At 34.9% G+C, this 24,926-nt stretch overlaps 1 pseudogene; it reads right to left on the bottom strand.

Annotated features, from left to right (window-relative positions):
- Positions 1–16,009: 16,009 nt before the first annotated feature.
- Positions 16,010–17,823, bottom strand: LOC124986982 (SWI/SNF-related matrix-associated actin-dependent regulator of chromatin subfamily E member 1-like; annotated as a pseudogene).
- Between the last annotated feature and the right edge of the window lie 7,103 nt (positions 17,824–24,926).

The following is a 24,926-nucleotide window of genomic DNA, read 5'->3' as shown; positions in this document are numbered from 1 at the left end:
GTAATAGTAACTATTCAAACTAATTCCATTTTAGTCTTCTGGAAATATCTCACAAAGAATCAAGAATACCTTGGTAAGGAAAACAGGAAATATTCTTTTGTACATGCAAATAAAGACCTAAAGTCATCTGCAAACAATTAATATCGACCCTAAATAAATGACACTTAGGAATGATTGAATATAACAATACAATTTTCATTCTTGTATGTAATCCACATGAGCCCTAATATTTATATTTCAGGTACATTGCTGGAGTAGTAGGATTCACACAGCAAAAATTAATATTCATTGCAGATTAATATTCATGTCAATGATGTAATTTGCCTGAGGTGACTCTGACCTGAGAAGTCAGCCACACACTGATAATTTGATATAAGTGTTCATTTACTGTGCTCAATGGAAGATTTTTTTTTTCTTTAACTCATATACTGATAAATATATAAAATGTAGGTAACAAGTATTGAGGAAATTGTGGAGATATGGGAATGCATGTGCATGCCTATGAAAATGTAAAGTAGAAAAGCCGTTTTGAAAATTGTACAGAAGTTTTGCAAAAAACTAAAATAGAGCTACTATATGATCCAGATAATCTACTTCTTGGCATTTATCCAGGGAATTTAAAATCAGTATGGGAAGTGTTCTCTGCACTGCGTTCTTTAATGCTACATAATTTACAATAGCCAAGATATGAAGTTAACCTAAATGCTCATCCATAGATAGATAAATGAATAAGAAAATATACTGTATATACACACAATGGAAAACAACTTAGCCTTGAAACATAGGGAGATTCTGTCATGATTTTTTGAAACATATAAACCAGGGCAATATTATGCTAAGTGAAACAAACCAATCAAGAATGAGAAAATAGCTCTTATTTTTCACTTATATGTGGGATCTAAAGAAAACATTTCCTCATAGAATATGAGAATCTAACAATGATTACCAGAGACAAAAGGTTGGGAAGAATAGGGACATGTGTGTTGAAGGGTACAATGTCACAGTTAGGAGGAATTAATTCTAATTATTTGCAATGACATACATGTTAATTATTGATTCAATGATTGCACATTGTATTATACATATTATAGCATCACTGCATCTCTAAATATTTTAATTATATTTTGTCAATATTCAATAACATAAAAATATAAAATATATCTACTGAAATCAGATAGAGTCTTATTCCAAACTGCAAACTATCCATGACCAACATAATTACAAATAATGATATGTGACGTCTACACTAAGCCATCAGATGTCATTTTCTAGATTTCACCATCCTAAAAAAAGTGTTGTTAATCAGAATGCCTCAGACTTTCTATCCTACCATTTTTCAATCTGGAATAAATTATGTCCATTAGTAAATAAGGGATGGAAGTTTCTGGTTTACATAATTTCATAAAAGAGTCACTGTTTCCATTGAGTATAAGCTAAAAAATCATCCCTCAATTCTTCTAGAACATTATAATATATGCATAAATATTAAATTTAAATCACTTCATGGTAATAGGCAAACATCAGTGCACATTTTATATGATAAGGCAACAGAACTAAGCAAGAGAACATTTTTCCCTGGACCCTTTGTTTTGGAAGGCTTCTTGTATGCCCCTTGTTTGGCCATGTTCATCTTATAGGAACAGGAGTTCATAAGGGCAAGAGTAGTCAATAAGTTGAAGTTCATTCCATCCATCCCACCACAACCTTTTAAACCATGCAGTGGTAAATAGAGTCCTAGGATTTTGGTCTCAGTGTTTTAAAACTACTTCCATAGCCTGAATTTCCACTTCCAAATGTCTTTTATGGTACACTATGCATACAGTACACACAACTAGAGGCCAGAGAACTAATGAGAAGCAGGTTGCAGGAGGCAAGGATACAGGTACACATGTGTGCATACACACAAACACGCACACACATATTTCAAAAAGAAACTCTAGCAAGAAGATTGAATGAACCAAAAATTGAAATGGAATCTGAGTGATACTTTAACCATACTCTTTCCAATATTATTAACAGTGCTGCTGGCAGCTGAAGAGAATTAAAAAAAAAAAAAAATATATATATATATATATATATATATATATATATATATATATACATAAATCCTTGAAGTTAGTATATTTAATCTCCAAACATTTCAAATAAGCTTATGGATAAGCTGGTGATGTTTGGGACATGGTTGTGTAGATACTACTAGTAGAAAAGGAAAGAGTGGAATGAATCTGGTATAACTTTGCTATGTACATACATGTGGTATGTGAATATACCACAGTGAATTTCACCATTATGTACATCCACAATAAATTAATTAAAAAATAAGGATTGGTAAATGGCAGAAAGATCAATAGAGGGAAGGAAGCAGGGGAAGGGGGAAAAAGAGGTAATGGCATCTGAATTAGGATAAGATATATTCCCTGTTCGTATAAGGTCAAAATGGATTCTACAGTTACGTATAACTAAAAAGAACCAATAGAAAGGTGAAATATATTTTGAATGTAAAAAGGAACACTAGTAATAATAATAATAGTAATAATATTAGTTAATTATAATAATTAACTAATAATAATAATAATAATAGTTTGTAGTCTTACATATTATTTGTCAAATGAGGACTTCTGTTGTTTTTCATATATTGTGAATTTTATAAAGCGGTCAATTATGTTCAGGTTTTGGGAAGCAAATCCTGCAGAGAGAGCTTCAGTTTGTCTGTGATATCTTTCTTTCTGGCTATAAATTCAGAACTGTTAAGTTCATGTCTGAACTGGAATGCACAAGGTCCCTCCTTCACAACCTTCCACAAGGGACTGAAATCATAATGAGACACATTAATGAAGCCCAGTTACCATCTGATAATACTGTCATTAACAGTTATTATCACATAATTAGATTGGACATTAGCCATCTCAGAGCCAATTTAAAAGAATACCATATCTCAAGGAAATACAGCAGACTAAAATGGCAAGCAGTGCCTGGGTAGTGATAGGGTTCAGAGAGGATAAGACGTTTTATCATCTGCTGTATTAGCAGTTTGAAAAGGCAGTAATCTAATCAACACTTCCCCTACCTATCACATATCAGTTACTTGTTTAATCTTCTACTGCTCAAACTGAAGCAGCTATCTCAGCAATGACATTTTTAGTGATGGGCGAAATCATAATAGCTGTGGGTAATTGTTAGGAAGAATCAACACAGCTGAACTTTATAGGTCATGATATCTCTGTAGCTTGTGGGTATAGCTGCATTTTGAAATAGATAACTATGTCTCCCTTAGCATCTTCCTTTTTCCTATTTTTTCTTGTGTGTAAGTTTACAAAGGTCAGATGCCAGTATGATCTAAAGTAAGAGCTTTTGTGGCTGATTTTGAAAGGTTACTTTAGAGAAAAGCACATGAAGCAGCAGCACCCCAAAGTGCTGCAGGGAATATGGCTAAAGTCTTATTATTTCCTAGGAGAACTCCTAACACATTGGAAGTGCAGAGCATTGGATTTCTGAATGTATGTGTCTCTATTTGGGATTTGGTCTCTATTTACTAATCAAAAATGAAGAAACACTTCAGGATTATAGTTACAGTTTTGAGGTCATGTTCATGCCACTTTGAAACAATTTGGAAGTCAATTCTTCCACCATAGCAAAGCCTGAAATGCCCATTTAATGATTTATTAGAATAATGACTAGAATCAAACATATTTTTAATAAGAGAAGAAAATGTTACATGACTCATTTTTCTATGAACTACAATACCATAGTGCTTTGGATCTTGCAAAACCCAGACACTTCTTATTGTTTATTTGTCTGATGACACCAGAAATGTCCTGACATGCTTTTCCAGGAAAACTGTGAAGCTCAGAATCAGGTCAAATTCAGGGAATTTTTATAATGTACTTTTTTCAATGCAATTAACAATCCAAAATGAGTGAACAGTTGGTGACTAATGTAAGTGTATGAATCAATTTTAGATAATTTGGCTATGAATATCTTATTACAATTGAAGCAATGTGAATGTTATTTGAATATGTGTCAGGGGCGGGCTCTGAGGGCCCCAGAGCCGCACAGTGGCCTGATCTCTAAGATGGCACCTGGCAGCTTGCCAAACATAGTTGCACTCATATACAAGTTTTAGGAAGTAACTCTGGTTGGCTGTTGTACATGAGGCGATCCTGGTATCTGCCTGGAGACTGTTCCTTGATAGGCTGACTTTCCTGGTAGTCTACTCTCTGATAGGCTGATGTTCTCAATATAAGTCTGAGACTTGTGGAATAAAGTCCTTTTGGTTCCTGTGATCAAGAAAAGCGTATGCATTGTGATTGTCCCCGTGGGCAGTGGGCGATCATAAGTGGTGCCGAAACCCGGGACCTTGAGTTATAAAGAAGAAACTGATCAGGTAAATACAGGGAAAGTAAAGTACAGTCTGGCCAGGTTAAAGTTCGCGGGAAAAGCGACAAGTTAAAGTTCGCGGGATAAGCAATGGAGATTGAGTGTTTGTAAGTGCTTTCGCTTTTGTTTTGCTAGTTAAAGTGCTTTGCATTCTGTTAGTTTAATAGAGAAATATGGGCACTGAAATGTCACGAATGCACATGGAAATTCCCTTAAAGGATTTGCTCCGGGCCAGTGGAATTCCTCTTGAAACTAAAACAGCCCGAAACTTTTTACACACAGTGGAAGATATTGTGCCATGGTTCTTGGATGAGGGATTACTGAAAATCCCTCAATGGGAGATTCTAGGGGAGGATTTGAGAGCGACAGAGAGAGTAAAACCATTCTTCCACAAGCGAGCGGGCAGATGGAAAGGGATTCCTTATCTTCAAGTCTCTTCTTTCTTGCACTTCTCTGCTCTTCCTGCAAACTCGAAAGCCTCCTTCTTCTCCCCCTCTTAATCCCTCCTCCTCCTCCAACTTCTCCCCACCCAGCCCACCTAGTCCTCTTGCCATGAGGTCCCACATATGCCGGTGTGGAGGGAGTAACCAGCCCAACCATCAGTGGCATGTCCTAGTAAGTAGTATGATATAGTAGCCCCAGTTCCCACAAGTATTGGGAGATAATTGTTTCACAATTTTCTGCATCCAAACCTGAATTGATTACTAACCAGGTTTAAGGGTTAAAATGCCCTAGGCATCAAGTTTCTGCTGGAACATTTTATCCCCTTTCAGATCCAAATCTCAGTCAAGGCTTACATTGAAATGTAAATAGAGAAAGCATGAAGGCTCAGTAGGAGACCGGTCTCAAACCCAAGGAAAAAAAAAAGAGCAAAAAGTCTTACCTGAACTCCAGCAAAAGTAAATTTTATGGTGCTTTACTAAAGTAATTAACGACCATATCATTTTTCCAGGACTCTTGTTTTTTTTTGAATTCTACATTTTTTTTGAGCTCATGACTTTTTTGATCAGTTCTATTTTTTTTTACTCAACTAGAGTTTTTGAACATCTCTTACATTGCAATGGAGATTCACCTATAAAGTTTCAAGGCCTTTGATTTTGTGTTATGTGTATGTTGTGCTGTCTGATGTCATGTTTTCTCTGTATCAAAACTGAGCGCTCCTAAAATTAAAATTTAAAAATGGATCCAAATATTTTTAATTCACATGATTTAAAAAGGTTCAATTTAAATTGGGTAAACTAATAGAAGTAAAATATCTTGAAAATAACTTGCAAGTCTCTAGGTGGTCAAACTAATATAATGTTGATGTTTATAAAATGTCTAACATCAATTTTTCTAGGACTTTCCTCCAACAAGAAAAAGCTGGCAAATACTGTTCAGGACACTTGTCTAATATCTTGTTTTTTTTTTAAGAAAATAAGTGAATTAGAATTGACATGCATGGGATTACTCAAATGTGTTTGTACAGAAAATTGTTTTGTGTCATCACTAAACTAAAAACAAGGTTACTAAGAGTTATGTCCTAACAGGTACAATTCTATACACAAAGGGTTCTAAAAGTTTCAACTGTGTTTCAATTAGAGTACTATAAATAACAAAATATTTAATCTTGTTAAAATAGAGTAATTTATCTAAATTCAGAAATTTCATAAGAGTTGTTTCAGAATGTGAACAAAGAGGTCAACAGATAGGAAAAAATAAATAAATAAAAGGTTCTAGATATGGAAATATATCTAGTGAAAAACAAAATGTTTCTGGGTAAGAAAGTGCTTATGTGATAAAATACATGAGGGTCTAAATAAGTGCTAAGAAAGTCTGTAAATAAACAAAAAGGGGGAATAGGGGAGACCTTCAGGTCCCCTAAAGATAAACTTTCTCTTTGCCTCTTTATTTAAAAAATTTTTAACTCTGGATAATGAGGGTCGCTGTGCCGCTGAGAGACATGGCAATCATAAACAACATGATAGAGTGACGGTAAAATGGAAGGATGTTCTTACAGGACAATGGAACAGCCCGGACCCGGTGCTTTACTGGAGCCGTGGCTCGGTTTGTGTGTTTCCACAGGATAAAACATCGCCTATCTGGGTTCCTGAGCGACTAACTCGACCAGTGCCAACGCTACCAACAAGTAACTCAGACCAACAAAATGAAGATGCTGAACATACTCCTGATGACCATGATGCTCGTAGCCTTTCCCCCCTTGAACTAACTTACAACCTCTTTTTAGTCTCTTAGGATGCTATCTCTCTCAATGTTGGAATGCTTCTAGGTTCCCGCTGGCAGTCTTAATGTGTGTTCCTACCTTCCTACCAGTCCCAGTCTCTGTTACAGATGCGGAATTGCCAGTGTTGGCATCACAGCGGCCGTGGTCACCACGGTAGCAGTCTCTGCAGTGGCAGCCGCCACCGCAGCAGCATTGACACAACCATACAGACAGCAACAACAATCACTTGGCTGAAAATACAGCTGCAGCCTTACAGACTAAAGAGACCCTAAACCAACATCTAACAGCAGGCATACCCCTTGTAAATCAAAGAGTGGACTTACTACAAGAACAAGTGGATATCTTGCAAGAACTTTTGGGACTGGGATGTGTTTATCCTTTAAGAGCAGTGTGTGTCACCCCTATTGCTTATAATAACCTTAGCTCTGTGGTTATGTTATCTAAAAATCTCTCTGTCTACCTTACTGGTAATTGGTCATCTACGTTTGATAATTTAACCAGTCAGCTATGAGCTGAAATACTCAGAGTCAATGCCACCAGGGTTCAAGTTGCATCAGTATCCGAGATGTTCTCTTTGTTATCTAAAGCCCTGGGATTGACAAAACAGTGGACTGGAACAGCAACTGTTCTGATTATTATCTGCTTAGGGATAGCCTATGTTATACGCAGCCAAATCAGAGCTCGCCAAGATACCCGATGTCATCAACGGGCCACAGTACAGACTTTGACAGTCATTGAGACAGGCATATCCCCCCAAGTATGGTTAAGCATGCTGGACCAGTAGTCAAAGACGGGTAAGATCCGTGGAAATGCATACCAACCTAAGACAGGGTTCTGACATCTGGAGGTCAGAATTCCAATGACGGGTAAGGATGTAATTTGCCATGGACAACTTAAGACAGGCATGGTCCTAAGTCATCTTTTCTTTATTTAAAGAATAAGGGGGAGATGTCAGGGGCGGGCTCTGAGGGCCCCAGAGCCGCACAGTGGCCTGATCTCTAAGATGGCACCTGGCAGCTTGCCAAACATAGCTGCACTCATATACAAGTTTTAGGAAGTAACTCTGGTTGGCTGTTGTACATGAGGCGATCCTGGTATCTGCCTGGAGACTGTTCCCTGATAGGCTGACTTTCCTGGTAGTCTACTCTCTGATAGGCTGATGTTCTCAATATAAGTCTGAGACTTGTGGAATAAAGCCCTTTTGGTTCCTGTGATCAAGAAAAGCGTACGCGTTGTGATTGTCCCCGTGGGCAGTGGGCGATCAGAAATATGATCTAATGACATTCACTATATTATGTTTAATAAAATATTTTTTTAGTGCTACATAGATTATCCCAAATTCTGAGATCTACTCATAACTTAGAAAGTCAACACTAGAGATCTGCTATGAGGGATGTGTTTTTTTTTTCTCCCTTTTTCTAAAAAATATTTTTGTTAAGAGATGAGAAAAATCTGGTAAAGAAGATGAACTGGAAACTGGTTTGTGTATCAAATGGCATATTTACTTTTAGGATATGATGATAAATATAATATATATTATATATATTTATAAAATTAGATGCTCTGAGTTGACAATGCCAAAGAGGCAAAAAGAGATCAAGACAGCATGTTGGGGAGAGAGACAGGAGACTTAAATTTTTGGTACACTTACATATGAAAATGTGCTTAGCCAGCCAGGAGAATTCATGCAGGAAATTATATGTGTTAATTTCTTTCCTCTTTTCTCTTTACCAAATATTCATTAGGAAGCATTAATAGTGAATTTTAAGGCCAGCCATAGTGGTGCATGCCTGTAATCCCAGCAGCTCTGGAGACTGAGGCAGGAGGATTGCAAGTTCAAAGCCAGCCTCAGAAATAGCAAGGTGCTAATCAACTCAGTGAGATCCTGTCTCCAAATAAAATACAAAATAGGGTTGGGGATGTGGCTCAGTGGTTGAGTGCCCTGAGTTCAATCTATGGTACCAAAGAAAGAAAAGTAAATTTTATATTTCTTATTATTCTAATTATAAAAAGATTATTTTTTTCATCATTGGAGTAAAACCGTTTGTGAAAGGATTGTTACTGGTCTCAGCTTAGCATTCATGATTTAGGTATAACTGTATCTATGGAACTCACCTTTCTAAATCTATCTATTCTAGGATCCAAATTATAATAAACTTGATCTATAATAGTCATTTAGTGCTTTTTTTTTTATTAAGTTCTCCTGCATAAGACATTTCTTAGGACCACCACCTGAGAAATCAGGTCTATTCAGTGTTTGTTAAGTCTGCCAAGAAATATCTTTTCATTGTTGCTTCTAAGCACCATAAGTCAACACACACATATTCACAAAGGAACCCAGTGTTCTGCTTTGCCACTTACAAACTTTTCAAGAAACTTGGACACAGTCACTTCTATCACAGACCATAACATAGCCTATAACTAAATAAAATAAAAATAAATTTAAAAAGAATTTAGCTCATACCTGGCTGCAATATCTAATACAACTTTCCTGGAGGCTTCAGAAATAAGCAAAATACAATACAGAAAGTGACTTCCCCTGGTAACAAAAGTGATTACTCTCAGGGTCCAAAGGTCCAAGCCAAATATCAGGATTCCTGAAAGTTTTCATATGTTCCAGGTCTACTCAATCATAATCCATCAAATTTGGGGGGTTTTATGTTAACTCTGAGGCTTCAATTCACCAACTCTTCATTTCTATATCCTGATTCTCAAAGCTTCAATAACAGGAAGAGTGTTCTCATCTCTGAAATCCAAGGCTTATCATTATTCTAAAGTGAACACAGTACAAATATCCTTTCAATTCTTTGGCACAGTCTCTCCTTTCTGGCAGTCGTTATCTGATCCATGACAAAGAGCCTCTCATAGCACTTTCCAAAGTCTGAAATCATCATCATCATCATCATCATCATCATCATCATCATCCTCACTATGTCACCAAAAGTTCAGTTTGGCTTCATTTTAAATTGCAAAACTATTTTCTCTAAAGTTGTGTAAAACAACCCCCTCAAAAAGTACCCAAAAGTCACATAAGTTCAGTTGTATCACAGCTTTATAGCTCTGCTTTCACATATACCTACCTGTGGGTTACCAACACTTTCATACAGGAAGAAACAAATCATATTACACTGGTAAGAATGCAATAACATTATGTTGATTTTCATAAGGTAAATTAATACTCCACAATGAGTTTGTGCCTTCCCTGCTAGAGAAGAAAACCATGTGTTATGGGCTGATTTTTGCCCCTGCTCCCAAACTCATATATTGAAATCCTAACTTACATTTGGATACAGGGATTCTGAAGAAGTAATTATATTAATATTGCATTCTAAAAATGGACTCAAATCCAAATCCCTAATCTTAATCTGGTTTCCTTATAAAAAGAGGAGATTAGGACACACAGAGACACTAAGCATATGCATGCTCAGAGAGACAACCACATAAACAGAGTGACACCAACCATCTTCAAGCCAAGGAAAAAAATCCTCAGAAAAAGCCATAACTGGGACAACTTCCGACTGGATTCCTGGCCTCCAGAATGGTAAGGAAAGAAATTTCTGTTATTTAAACAATCCACTGTCTGGTTTTTGCTATGATAGCCCTACCCAAATAATATGCAATGCTTAATAGAGTCTAAATTTCAGTTTTAACACAAAATAAACATTATAATTCTAATGTGACTGCTATTCTGTTTTTACTTATTATCCTATTAAAACATGTAAAAAAGCTCTATGATTTATGGATTATTTATTCTCTAAATTAGAGAAAAATTAAAATCATAACTGACACATTTTAAAATATAAGAGAGCTGGATATGGTGTCTCATGCCTGTAATCATGCTGAAGCAGGAGGATCTGAAGATCAAAGCCAGCTTCAGCAACTTGATGAAAGCTTAAGGAACTTAGTGAGACCCTGTTTCAGTATAAATAATATAAAAAGAGTTGGGGATGTGACTCTGTGGTTAAGCACAACTGAGTGCAATTCTTGGTACCAAAATAAATAAATAAATACCTACATACATAAGACTGTTTCTCCTGTACCATTTTTCTATACACTTAGAAATTTGAAACCTAGGAAAAAATTGAAGATTTGTTTTGAAAACATTTTAAATTTAATTTTCATTCTATAGTTCAAAGTGATGCTTTAAACATGGTATAATTAATATCCCATTTTACTTTTATGAAACTGGCAAGGACAATTTTTACTTTCCCTTTATACACTTTTATGAATACAAAATAAATAAATGAATATAAATAACAAAGGCAAATGGAGAAAAATATTTATATAGCTCAAATCTTTGAGACACTCTAGTCAACTTGACCTTCCTCAGAGAGTGCCTCTTGTATTGAACAATCACAAGACATAGGATTAAAGAAAAGAATAACAGCACATTTGAACTGCACTTCAGTCTCCCCAATTTCAGATGTGATAGAAATTAAGTGATTTTCCTAAGACTGCACAACATAGGTAAGTGTTACCTATGTTAACCTTAATGCCTTGTAACAAAGTTTGGACAGATATCTAATAAAAGAAAATGTCTAAATGATGAGAGCTTGGCATACTTTAGCATAGAAATACTGATACTCATTTGATTTTACCCTCAGGGCCACAAAGAATTCTCAGCAAAGAATTGAGGGCACATTGTCCCCTTGGAATTTATACCCATAGATGTTATGAGCCAAGTGCTCTGACACAGATATGAGGTAAAGATGTGAAGAAGTTTCCTTTGGCAGACAGGGAGATGAATGAAAAGAAAGTCAAAAAGGCCATGGCAGAAGGAAGAAGTGCAACCTTCATGCTGGGATTGGCAGAGTGTTTTGGAAATTCACAAATATTGCTTAGTAAATGAGTGTGCTTCAGATCTGAGCCACTTGTGAAATCGTGTGGGTTTTCCCAAGGAATACTGCCCCTGGTCCTGAGAGTGAATCATGGAGATTCTGAATCCTTAGAGAGGAAACGAAATTAAAAAGCATAATTAGTATTGTGTGTTTCATTCAGGAAGGTAAAAATGTTAATTCTTAATTTATTAACCCTGCCCAAGACATTACAAATAAAATCTAAGATGACAAGCTATTGGGATACATACAGATGTGAAATGTGGGGATAACATGGAGATTTTTTTTGTTTATTGATTAAAATCTTATACACTTGTTATAATGGACAACTTTATTTGATGTTCTTGCTAAATTCCTGTAGGGATTAGAAATTCTCTATTTCAAATGAGTGGAAAAGCAGAAAAATAAAAGCTTGGGTCTTTAATATTACATTTCCCACTTAGGTCCGCACAAAGGGGAGTCTTTGAAAGCAGGTTATCATCAGAAGTGCTTTACAGTGGAGATGTCACAAACACATTCACATAAGCACAGGCTCAAAAACTCACAGAATTTCACAAGCCAAAAATTTGCAGAACTTGAATAATATTTTAGGAAGACTATCCTAAAGACAAAAGCACAAATCAATGTGTTGCCTGGTTCATGTGTATAATGTCAACCGTTTTTATATCTGACCTCCATAAATCTCCATTTTAGGCTAAAGGATAAGGGAGCATAAGGGAATTATGTCACTGAGTGCATTGATTTGCTAGGACTGCCCTAACAAAATACCACAAGTGAATGTCAAAAACCAGATATTTATTGTCTCACTGTTCTAGAGACTAGGCATCTGAGATTCAAGGTCATGGCTGGGTTTGTTTTTTCTGAGGTCTGAGAAGGAGAATGTATTTCGTGCCTCCTTCTTAGCTTCTGGTGGTTCTCTGGTAATCTTTATTCCTTCTTGCTCATGGAAACATCACCAGGATCTTTGCCTTTGCCTTCACACAGTGTTCTGTGTGCGTGTCTGTCTCCAGAGTGTTGCCTTTTTAAGGACACCAGTCATATAAGATAGGGCCACCATAATGACGTAGACCAAAGATAGATTATTCATATTTAAGAACTTCCTGGACATTAGAGATTTTGCATTTTAAAGAATACATTTTTTATGATGAAATTTCTTAAAAGCTGGGAGCAGTGATGCATGCCTGTAACCCCTGTGGTTCCAGAGGCTGAGGCAGGAGGTTCTCAAGTTCAAAGCCAGCCTCAGCAACAGTCAGTTACTAAGCAACTCAGTGAGACCCTGTCTCTAAATAAAATACAAAATAGAAGAGAGCATGTGGCTCAGCGGTTGAGTGCCCTTGAGTTCAATCCCTGGTTCTGCACCCCCATCAAAAAAATAAACTTCTTAAAAAGTCTCAGTACAGACATTGTCAATAACTGAGGTCAGGTTTTGAGGTATAAGGTATTTGGAGTTCAAGATATGAATGGGAGAAGGGGTCATAACTCAACTCTTAACACCTGTTATGCTCCTAAACTAGCAATAAATGTTATGAAGGTTGAATAGAAGCAATACTTTTTCTAATATTGTGGGAAAGACTCCATTTCAGTTGAGTGCAGTTCCTGAATGTGAAGACTGGTTACCCAATCCTGACAAAGAATTGATTTGCTAGGAATTAGACATCATTGGAAACCATAACTTAACTGATATTTGGTTTATAAATTGGAACCAAGTAAGGAATTTATGGGATGCTGTTGGCAAAGAAATCATTCAGGCATGACACTTGAATTATAGTTTACTACCCACACTTCAAATAAAGCTCTCAAATGTCCTCACTTTCCCCTAGCAGTGGTGCAAAGAGATTATCACAGGTTTTAAGTATGAGACTGAAGACTTTTTGTGAAATATGCAAGTTACACTTAACACACCCATAATCTTGATATGGGGATGAAGAACAATCATTTTTAGAGATCCCAAGTGGAGAACATGGATTTTGAATGAGAAATAACTCACCACTTCTTTGTTGGAACAATGAAGATTGAGCCAGGACAGGCTCCCTTTAGACATTACTGACAAGTTCCCCAGAACTGTGTTATCACAATGTGGATTAAACTTGTTATCTTAGTCTGTTTTCTGCTGCTAGGAGAGAATAGTACAGGCTAATCTGGTAAGGGTTATAGAACTTAGGGAGACCAAGAAAAGGGGTCACAATCTTGTGAGGACCTTAGGTTTTGCAACATTTCATGGCAGAGTCCTCATGAACTGATCATCTGTTTTTATGTCCCTGCTCCCCATTCTGTTGCATTGGAGATTAGGTTTGCAACACAGCTCTTGCAAAACAAGAGCCCTTTTCATACAGTCAGATTCTACATGGTGCTCAGCATCTAGTTGTGCCTGAATTTATTCATCAGAGAAAGGATAGGTACATTAGATGCTCATCTAAAAAAGTCCTCTCAGCCCAGAATTTAAGTTCCTCTACAAAGGAAAATATTGACATTTTGATGCTATAATTATTTTAGATTTTGAAAATGTATTATGTTATTGAGAGGTTGTCACACATTTTTAAATCTTGTAAAACCACTTTGCCAATTATGTCTTTGTTATCAGTCAAAAGAGGAAATTTGGAAGGTCAGAGTAAATTTTAGAGAGAAATGATATTTACAGTCAGATTAAGTATATATAAGAAAAAAAAATTAATAGTTATTAATGATTAATCACCAATGCTTTGAGGTGTGTGCTGAAATTTAATTTCTATAGTGTGTCTCTTACTTCCATTTCTACATTAAGCAACAGTAAGGATTTTGCAGGTTGGTCTTGAATCATATGGAACAGAAATCAAATTATTTGTGTTTTCCTGGAGGAAAGAGCTGCACTCAGGGCCGGTAGGGGAGACATAGACTAAAGATAGATTATTTTTGTATAAGAATTTCCTGGACATTTTATATTTGTTTTTAAAACAATATTTTTCTTTTTTTTTTTTTGGGTGCTGGGGATCGAACCCAGGGCCTTATGCTTACAAGGCAAGCACTCTACCAACTGAGCTATCTCCCCAGCCCCTAAAACGATATATTTTATATGATGAAATCTCTTTAAAAAGTAACACTTTTAAAGTATTACTTTTTTCAATTTTATTTTTAATTAGATTTTTTGTCCTTTTAATTAGGTTGTTATAATTATACAAAACATATAATATTATATTCATTTTTACATAATTATACAAGCATGGAATATGATCTCCGATTCTGTCCCCATTACTTCCATTTACTCCCTCCCTCTGTTCACTTTTCTTTACTTACTGATCTTTCTTCTAGTTATCATTTTGAGAATATAAAAAAGATCACATTCTTTCCAAGCAAATTTTCTTTTCTTTTTTATTTGATTCCTAAAATTTTATTTGGACCTTTAAGAAACATATACCATCAGATGTGCATTTATTCAGTAAAAAAATCTATTGTAGGTTTTTAGGTATAATACTTGGCACAGACTATCTTTCTTCTAGTCTCCAAGACTACAAAGAATTTGTTAAAATGATAGTCTTTGATCTATGGACACTGAACCTTGCAGTTTTGAATGTTTTGATCATTTAAAAACAATTTAAAGTGGAAGAACTCGATTCCCAGTTGTTTTTATTTATTTATTTGTTAATTTTTTTGGAACGGGCTAATCATTTTGAAGTTATATAGTTCATTGCAAGAACAATTCATGACTTACATTTTGTGATTTATTTTGTTCTTGGAAAAGTTGGTTAAAAAAAGTGATTTATCCTCCATTATAAAGGATGAATTTTCCAGAACATACACTATTAGAGGAAACAACAGGATAGATAACATGCATATGCTATAGTCACTTTAATGACTATTCCCTAAGTAGTGACTAGACTGTGGAGAATATTTATGGAGCTGCACATTCAAGTGTAGTCAGTTTCAAGCTACACTGTGCCCTTAACACAACCCCAGATGTCCAACACTGATATAGAATAAAAAAGGCAAGTATAAAAACACATGTGCGCACATTATTGTGTTCTTAAGAAGGTACCCTCTGCACAAGTACACAAGAAGGGACTTTCTGAAATCTCTTTATTGGGACTGGGAAGGTTTAAAGGTATGGCTTTGGTAAGCACTTAAGTGAGCTGTAGGGAGGCATTTTGAAGAGGAGATGCTGCAGGATCAGAGGATAATTCCAAACCAAGTGGAAGGTTTCTCAATTAATTTAAGTTCTGAGGTTTTTGGCAATTGAGGACTAGCAACAAGATACAAAGAAAAGAGTCATCACCTCAAGGCACCCAAAGTGGGGAAAAAACTGTAAGCAAATAGAAAAAAATAGAAGGAATATCAGTAAAATAAGGGAAGGGAACTGGGGAGTTAAGGAATAAGCAAAAGAGGAAGTACTGGGTCCTGAAATAGAACAATCTATACTCCATGCTTGCATAATTATGTCAAAATGAATCCTAATATTATGTATAGCTAAAATGAATTAATAAAATGCAAGTTTGAAAAACAAACAAAAACAACAATGCTAAGAAAGGTGACCAACTGTGCCATTGGATGCATGATGCCCATGGTCCAAAACCTTTGGTGATCAGAAGTAGGCAAGAAATAATTAATATAAAGTCCACATAAGACCAGCAAGATAAAAGAAGAGATCGTTTAGAAAACTATTTAGGACACAATCAACAAGGCAACAATTATCTCTCTTCTCTGGGCCAGTGTAACTCTCACTGGCCCCTCCTCCACTCTGTTGTCCGTCCACTTTTGCCCATTCCCCTTGTCCTCAGGCGTGGGCAGGCCTTCCTCATCACTTTGTGGGCTCTCTGTTGTTTCTTTGAGGTGGGTCTCCATGGGAGTGTTGTCCTCTCTTCTCCCAGGCTTTGCCACTTGCTCATCCTCAGGAGTGATGCTGTCCTGACTACTCTAGGCTGGCTCTGCTATCTCCTTCTCTGGGTCCTCCTGCCTTTTGTCAGCTTGTTCTTCAGCTTGTGCAATTTCGGTTGCATTTTTTTTCCCCATAATATCCACTTCTATTTTCAGACTACACAAACGTTTAAGTTCATTGTTAAATGAACCTGCGCTTTCCAGGAATTTGCTCTTCCTCAAACGGCACCATTTCTCTATTTGAAGAAGTTCAAGGTCTAATTTTCACAGATGAACCCATATGGACTGATCCTGCTGCTGTTCACCTGCGCTTTAGCTGTTGTGACAACTGACTGAATGACTGGTCCCACATTTTCACTAAGGATTTCTCTGATGATGTGGTGGTTTCTCTGGAAATATGGGCGGCGAATGTATGCTTAATTGAAAAACCATCATTGTAATCCCCAGGAACTGCAGCAGGCTGCATGCTCAAGTAAGGATCTTCTTTCTCTAGGTGAAACTATCTGTTGACTTTCTTGCTCTAATTCAGTTTCTGCATGACTTTCTACATTGATGTAAACAAGATATACTGGGACGTTTTACTCTATCTTTTTTGCTTTGTATTTGTTCAAATGTTCTTGTTTTGTTTTATTTTCATTAGTGATTTCTTGCCACATGCTACCAACATCTTGTCAATCTCCCACAACTTGAGGTCTTAGTTCGAAGCCTCTACTTGTTTCTAGACCTTTCTACTATACCTCATAAAGGACATTAGCAGCTTAACTAGTGGTTTTGGAGGTTTTATAATGGTAATACCAGAGGACTTCTGATCCTGTTACTGGTGCGTGGTTTCCCTCCCAGCCTGTAGTTCCCATAGGTGAGATTAGTGTATGAATTATATTCCAGAAACCCTGATGTGCTGGGAATAGTTTGCTTCCCTTTGTTCCACACTCTTTCTGCCCCTGCAGAATTTTGGTATTAACTTAAAAAGTTAAGAGAGACCCTAGGGCAATTTTAAATCTTCAATAAAGCCCCCTGTTCATGGTTTGGATATGAGGTATCTCCCAAACTCTGGTGTTAATGAAGAAATGTTCTGAGGTAAAATGATTAGATTTACGTGAGTTGTAATATAATGGACTTAGTGGTAACTGCAGGCAGATGGGGCATGACTGGAAGAGGTGGGTAACTGGGAATGTGCCCTGGAATGGTGCCTGTTCCCCATGGTCCCTTCCCCTTGCTTTTCGTGCTTCCTGACCTCTATGAGTTCAGCAGCTCTCCTCCACTGTGCCCTTCCTTCATGATGTCCAGCCTCACCTTGAAACCAGAGCAATAGGGTCAATCTACCATGGGCTAAACCTCTGGAACTGTGAGGGAAAATTAACTATTCCTCCTCCCCTGAGTTGTTCTTCTTGGGTGTTCAGGTCACAGCAACAGTCAGCAACAGTCCCTGTCCCCGGGCACAGAGAAATGCTTCATAAACATGTGGCCACCTTTCGTCTGTGTGGCCTCTGTGCTGCCGTTGGTAACAGTGGTAGTTGCTACAGTTGTTGTTGAGGAGAACATGACACTCAGACCACAAATTTTCCACCATCTGCCACTCCACCTTTATGGTCCCAGGTCCGTTGCAAATATGAATCTAACCAGAGAAATGGCTTCTTCATCAGACCATATTTTCCTTACTCATTACCTGTCAGTATGGATCACATTTCTCTCCTCAAGGGCTTAGTATAGTTCTAGGCTTTTAATTCTCATAGAATGTAGCAATAAATCTTGTAATTTATGAGGTAAATGAATAAACTATAAACTCATTGAAACTAAAGTACTACCTTATCCACATGTTTTTATTTAAAAATCTTACTTTTGAGAGACAGGGAATATAAAATTTTTCTGTTTATTCCTTTGGGAATATAAACAATAAAGAAAATGAATTCAAGTAGTGGAGCATTATCAAATTCACAAATGCTGAAGCAAAATACAGTCCTTTCTTATTTTTCCCCTTTCTAAAGCTATTCCTTTGCAATACCTGTCCCACCAGCCCACACCTTCCTTTCATGCTCCACTGTCTCTGTCAGGAAAGCTCCTCACTGCTCTTTGGAAAAACGAGTGGATTCACAAGCTTAGTTACTTCATTTCATGATTTTTAATCTTCCAAATGACATAACCAGTCAAGTACTATTTTAGAGATAATAGAAGTCTAGAAGGCTTATGAAATATATCTGTCACGAGCACGTCGCGACACTTGCGGCCTGTGCTGGATCGGGAACCGGGTAGGAATAAGGTAACACTCACGTAGTCAGTTGTTGGTCCTCAGATGAGATTTTATTGATGCTCGGTTCACAGCAAACAGCCATCAGTCATCGAAGTAACGGCATGCAGTGACCGGGAGCCTCGAGCTGGGGAGCACTATCATGTCACTAGTCAGCGGGACATAGTGACAGACTCTGTCGGTGGAGTAGTGCCCGCTCGCTCCGGATCAGTCTGCAGTTTATATAGTCACACCAAAACAAGTCCACACATTACATAATTTGTTTTTCAAGTCCTAGATTCTAAACTCATCTAGTAAATATTTTTACCAGTTTTACCATTAAAACTAATGCAAATTTGGTGTAAACAAACTGCCAAATGTTTTTCTCAGTGACTGCATAGTCACTATGTACCTCACCGCACGTCATTCTACTTATCTTAACACTACACACACATTTTGTTTTGATCTATCACAGCAAACAATATGTTTTTTTATAAGTTTCACAAAATGGAGACAGAAAGCAAAATGGAAGTTGTTTGGTTCACTTCAACAATGTTCCATACAATATCTAATAGAAATCATAGATTATAATATAGTATTAGGAATCAAGATTTAAAATTAAATATTTAAATGATTTCCATTAATCCTTTTCTATTTTAATGCCTCCTCTTACTTCAGAAAGTTTTAATTAGAGACAATTTAACAGAAATATACACATTTTTTAGGTTAAGGTACCACAATTTCCTCTGCATATCTAATCTATGAAATACATTGATCATATAGAATTGTGAAGATATAATTAATCTTAGTTCACTTAGCAAAATGTCCTCGACATTCATCCCTATTGTTGCAAATGGCAGGATTTCTTTCTTTTTTGTGGCTGAGTAATAACATATGCACAGACACACACACTACCCTTCATTCATTCAACCATCAATATACATTTGGTTTGTTTCTATATCTTGGCTATTCTGAATAGTCCTGTAATGAGCATGGGTATGCAGATATTTCTAAGTAGTGCTGATTTCATTTCCTCTGGGTACATATTCAGAAGACAGACTTGCTGAATGATGTGGTAACTCTAATTTTATTAAAAAAAAATGCTCTGTTCCATAATGATTCTACTAATATACATTCTCTCTGGGAATGTACACAACAGATTCTTATATTTGTAATCTCTTGTCTTTTAGATAGTAGCCTTCCTCACAGATATGAGTTGAGGTTTCATTGTGCTTTTGATATGCATTGCACTGATTATGTCAGACAAAGAATGACAAATGATGGTTCATATCACTGGTATGTGTAACCTAAAAAAGTTGAACTCATGGAAAGACAGTTGAACTTATGGAGCAGTGGGTGAAATAAAAGAGGAGATACTCATCAAAGGTTAAGAAAGTTACAAGATGAATAAATTCAGGGGATCTGACATGCAACATGGTTACTACAGTTAATACTACAGTATGCATTTAAAAGTCTCTTAATCTGCTCACCATGAAACAAAAAGTTATTTAGGTGAGGTGATGTATCTGTTAGCTGACTTCTTTAATTTAATAGTTCCACAAAATAGGTATATCTCAAATAATCATATTTTACATCTTTAAAACATACAATTTAATTTTCAGTTATGCTTCAACAATGATGTGAAGTTAAAAGAAAATATCATTTGGTCTATATATAATGTCTATCTAATACTGAAGGTATTCATTTCCTTGAAGTATACAGTTTTTAAAAATTATTATGAAAGAGGTCCTCCATTTTGTGAAGTAGTGGTTATGATATGAAATTGAAATGTGCTACATTTTTTTACTTTTAAACATTTTGAAAATGAAAAATGGGTTTTTAAAAATTTTAATTCATCACATCATGCTCAAACTAGAATGAGTACAATTAAATATATATATATATATATATATATATATATATATATATATTTCATTAGTTGCTTAATTACTCAGAAGTTTCCTAAGCTTTGAAGGATAGACATCAGCCCTCTTTCCATGAATATCATAATTTAGTGGCAAAACCCTGTCACTCTCCTGCAATTTTTTGGACTAACCAAATTTTTCCCTTTGTCCTCATCTCAGAATCTAAATCTAAACTCTATCTGTTAAAATGCTAGGAAACCATGTGCAGTCAGATCTATCAGCCACTGGCATTGTGTGGTTATTAATGCTTTACTCAGTCTCTCTGCTTGGTACATCCTTACCTTGACGGTAGATGGTCAGTATTAACTCTATGCTTATATCATTTGGCAGGAGATAGAGATAGAGGTAGGGATATCATAGAAACAGGGAGAGAATAGATAGAGATAGCAAACAATCTCAATATGAATCTCAGTGTTTGTATTTTAATCGTCTCTCCAGGTTTTTCTGATTGACAGTTGAAATGCAATGATGTGTGGAATGAATAATCTGTATTTTTGTCACCTAGGATGTTGTTATATCATACACTATATGATTATCACTTACACTTCTTAATGACTTTTTGCTTAAAACGGGTCTTATGAGAGTAATTTAAATTGTTTGTGAAATTGCAAATCAAACATTTAATTAAAATTACAAAATTTACCTTGACTGTAATCATGAATATCCAAACTAAAATGGAGAAGATAAATTCTACTTATGTTTGATCCTAGAATTAAGTATATAAAAACAATGGATTGACACTGCATGTATAAAGTGCAAGGACACAGGAAGTGAGGATGTAAAGCCTGCTTTCTTTGATCACAGCAGTTTCTAAATAATATGCACTTTGTACATAGACATTACAGTACTTCTTAAGAATAAATGCCTGACAAATAATCCTAATCCCCAAATTTATTTCCAAGTACCTTTTGACCTTCATATCATCTCCAAAGTTATAAGCAAATTGAATTACACTTCTGGGCATATTGATAGTAGCATTTGATTTTGACTACAAAGAATGAACCTGTTTACTCAGACCTGATTTCAATATCAGGGTATCTGTGAAAGGATTAACACAAATCCTTTTAAAAATTCTATTTACAGATAGAATTTCCCAGTAGAAAAGTTAGTTTAAAAAAAAATGGGAAAAACAGCAACTATACCACTCTACCTTGGTTGAAAGAGAGATTCTGAGCGATTCATAAGAGAAATTTTAAAAGATTCTTAAAAATTTTTGCAAAATAAAATAAAGTGGCCAGTTTCAATCTTATCAGCAAATTATTAAGGAAGCTAAAAAACCCTGACCCTGTCTTTCTATGTTGCTATGATAAAATTGACTTAAATATTAAACCATAATAATTAATAACAAATATGGACCCTGAATGACATGAAGAAGAGATACAATAAGGAAAAAAATATATATGTTTAAATACTGTTTAATGTATGATTATAAAATCTAATTTGTTTTTCTCTTTTAAATATTATAATAGACTTTAATTTCTCTGACATTTTAATGCCTCCATAAGTTCATCATGACTTTCCATGCGCATGTTGTGATGACTTTAATGTACAGAATTTGAGTTCTCAGAATCTTATCAAGTCATTACAATCTTTTCTAACAAATCTGAAGAATAAATTTTAATATCTGTATTCTGATCCATCTTTTAGCATTCTACATTCAAATGCACAAGAGTTCAATTATTATAGTTATATATATAAAATACCCTATGTTCAACAGATCCCTCCCCCAAGATATAAAATTATATTATTTTCAGAGATCCCCATATGATTAAATTTTTGACTTTTAGAAGTATAACAGGACATCTTTTTGTTTTAGTGGCAGTTAGAATTAATTAGTTTGTAAGCACTAAAATAGATATAACATGTAAGTTTTTCACATACAGATGGTACTTTAAATTATATGTTGTGTAGAAAAGTACTTGAAAGTACTTGACAAAACAAGAAAAACAAAAGCAAAATAGTTCATAGAAGGTGAAGAGAAAATTACAAGGGGACAAAAGATACAGGACGTGTGCTTGGTTTTAGTTACTTTTCTATCAATTTTTTCTTTCTTTGTTTCCATGAAATAGAAAGGTCTCTGGCCCGGGAAATTTATTCAGTGAAAAAAATAGTCACAATTTTAGAAAGTTATAAAACTAAATGATATCCCAGATTTTATTCCCTTCCCAAAGTTCTTTCTACTCCAATCCATTGCTGCTTTATTAAATCAAAACTTTAATTTTGGCAATAAAAGTATATAATGTTATGATTATTAGAGGAAACTATACTTACAATAGATAATTATTTATAGCCTGGGGATATAAATTTTGAGAAATTTTACATGCATATTTTCTATTTTGAATTGAAATAGAAGCAAATTCTTAGTAATTTGCTTAGAGATTTCAAGGTAAAGTTATGCAAACTCACAATAAAAGTCATTGAGCTTCCTATGTAATAGTTGCCATGACTATATATACTATATGATTGCGATATTTAATACTCAGCTTTCATATCCATGCTTAAATAATTTTTAATAACATTATCTTTGAAAAATGCGATAGTTTTTAAAACAAAGACTTGTTACCCACACCCTTTCCATCTCTTATATATTATTCAGATAAAAGGAAGGATGGGGCCTAATCAGTTCAAGAGTGTACTAAATCCAGGGAAAGTCTTTTCTTTACCATGTGCTCAAGGTAACTTAGAAATATAATATGATTCCCCTTATTTTTTACAAATGTGAAAACTAGGTCTATATAAAATGGTGTATAAGAACTTGGAAACAACTGAGACACAAATTTGAGATAAATCTTATTTCCTGTAAAGACATCTTCTTTATTAGGTAGTCATATATGTATACAGTTGGATAATTTGCAATAATAATTAGTATATTTATTTTAAAGGCAATATAATTTATCTCAAAATATTTTATCTTGAGATGAATATTAACTGGCTACATACATGGGGAATAATGGAATGTGAATATTCCAAATCTTATTCTTCCTAAATATTTTTCATAGAATCATTCATTTAAATTATGCTGACATATTTAGACAATAATTTATTTCACTGGAAGATATTTTGTGTGTATTACTCTAACAGAACACAAAATACATATGGGCTAATTGCAATAATGAATTTCACTTCAAAATTGTTTATTACAAATGTTCACCTATCAACACGGTATTATAGAAGAAAGAAAGGAGGATTTTAGGAGAAATGTATGTTACACACATACACACATTTATAAATATATGTAGTGCAAAAGTAACAATTTTATCAAAAGCATTTTCACTCTTGTTCTTAGAAACTCTGTCCAAAACATTTGTGCTTTAAGTGTTTAACTCAGTGTATATTTTCAATTTGAAGTTATCAAATCAATGAATACTATCTGATCATTTTTTAATGAAGAAAGAACTCCTATGAATTTGAATGCAAAAACAACCTACAATCAAGTCTATTTTGTTTTTGTTAATGACTCATGAAAACACTTTAAATAAAAAACAAACAGAAACGAGCAGAGACACGCAACTCATTCAGGAGGAATGAGATGTTTTTCCCATGAAACTAATTTGAATATCCTCATTTTAATTGTAGTGTCCTCAATTTCATCAAATTATACAAATAACATGAAATTTGTTAGATGAAAATAGTGATTGAAATAACATGACAAATCATAATGACCTCTACAAATTATGACAAGCTGAAAACAAGAATACTCATTACAAAGGCTGTACAATTAATTTTGTAAAAATGTTCCAAACAAAATTTGGCAGAAGGAAGAAGCAAAGATTCCAAGGACAATTTATAGTGTTTATCAAAACTTGTGTGCTTTCCAATTAAACCCACTAGTGAAATTCTAAAAGAATTATCTTTTAAATATCTTCATTCCATTAGCTGTTAATCTTTAAATAGAGTAAAAATAAATATGTGAATTTGCCAAATAAAATTTTGATAAGTGAAAATATTGGGATCTGTCTCTGAATTTTACTATGCACATATTCAAAAGAGTATGGATATACATAAAATTAAGTAATTCAAATATTAAAAATTTAGAGAATTTAGGTGAAATTAAATAAAACAAAAGTATATACATAGAAATAGGGCCAGAGTTCTGTAAGAAAAACTGCAAATAATACATTTGGGAATAAATTAAGAAACAACATCAGTTGGTATATAAAGCCTTTAGGCCGAAATAGAATACACATGAATTAAGAAATAAAAGTAGATGCAAGCACAGAATAGAGTTCATTAAAAAACCTCAACTCTAAACATAGTTTTGTACAGGACTAAGTGAATTAGAACCCACAATGGATGAGAGAACTAAGTAAGGAACTAAGGTAGTGTGAACATAAAGAAAAATCCACTGTAGATTTAGATCATAGTATTAAGTTGATAGCAGGTTAAAAAAAAAAAAAAAAAAAAAAAGAACAGAATTGGTGTTTAAGAGAACTGTCACCCAAAATCTTTCTTTTGCTTTCTATTCAAAATCTTTAGAGCATTGTCCCCATGACTCT

This window comes from Sciurus carolinensis, chromosome 6 (genome assembly GCF_902686445.1).
Source record: "Sciurus carolinensis chromosome 6, mSciCar1.2, whole genome shotgun sequence".
Lineage (NCBI taxonomy): Eukaryota > Metazoa > Chordata > Mammalia > Rodentia > Sciuridae > Sciurus > Sciurus carolinensis.
Note: the sequence above shows the minus strand (reverse complement) of the source record. Positions and strands in the feature narration are given on the sequence as shown.